Consider the following 1,139-nt stretch of genomic DNA (forward strand, 5'->3'; position numbering starts at 1 on the left):
TGGGAATTGGTAGGAAACGATGAAAACGAGCGACACGGTTTGCGTGGTATCGCGTGTCGTGTCGCTCTAATGGAAACCCCTAAATACGTACTCAAATACCATAAAAAAATGAGATTTTCTTTAAATACAATTTAAAAAACTACAATAAAATAAATATTTAAAAAACTTTCCTGCTCAGGAACTCGAACCTTGCCACTCTCGACTAGCTCTCCAGAGCTTTGCTCTATCGGCCATTGCGACTGTTTGAGCGCCGCGAGTAAAATGACATACTCATTCCTTTCACGGTAAGTAAATTGTGTTTTCTCTAAACTGAGTGAAATCGTTTACTCATATTAAGTGAGCCATGTTGTTTTTGTTGTTGTAGCGGCTACAACAACCCCGCCCAGGACGGTTGGTATCTCAGTCGTTGTCGTCAAATTCCACTAACGGCAACCCTTGGAAGCGTGCAGCTGACAACCGCAGGGACAAGGCCGTTAGGGTTGTCGGGTTTTCCGGGCATGCGAAGAGATGTTTCGAGTCATGTGGGGTCTCTCCGCATGCCGGACACTCATTCGGCACATCCTCATTCAACCTACTCAGGTAGGAGTTCAACCTGCTGCAGTAGCCGGTGCGAAGTTGTGCAAGTGTTGTGCGAGTCTCCCGGGGCAGATGAAGCTCCGTCTCGTCTATGTCCGGGGGTGCTTTGCCAGGAACGGCATTCACAGGTCTAGAGACTACATAACTCGAGACTGAGTCCCTGTGAATGCTGTTCAGGGCCTGTCGGTATGCTGTCGGGTCCAGAGGTTGCTTGTTGNCTCCGCATGCCGGACACTCATTCGGCACATCCTCATTCAACCTACTCAGGTAGGAGTTCAACCTGCTGCAGTAGCCGGAGCGAAGTTGTGCAAGTGTTGTGCGTGTCTCCCGAGGCAGATGAAGCTCCGTCTCGTCTCGACGGGGTGGTATGCCTAGAACGGCATTCATTCCCAGGTCTAGAGTCTACATAACTCGAGACTGAGTCCCTGTGAATGCTGTTCAGGGCCTGTCGGTATGCTGTCGGGTCCAGAGGTTGCTTGTTGAACCTCTGGACTTCGTCTGTCAGTTCATATAGATGCCTCCTGACGTGCCTAGGCGAGGGCTCCTCTGCAAGCAGCTGTCTG

This window comes from Rhagoletis zephyria, unplaced genomic scaffold, assembly GCF_001687245.7.
Source record: "Rhagoletis zephyria isolate East Lansing unplaced genomic scaffold, Rhagoletis_zephyria_1.1 Rzeph_scaffold_00706, whole genome shotgun sequence".
Lineage (NCBI taxonomy): Eukaryota > Metazoa > Arthropoda > Insecta > Diptera > Tephritidae > Rhagoletis > Rhagoletis zephyria.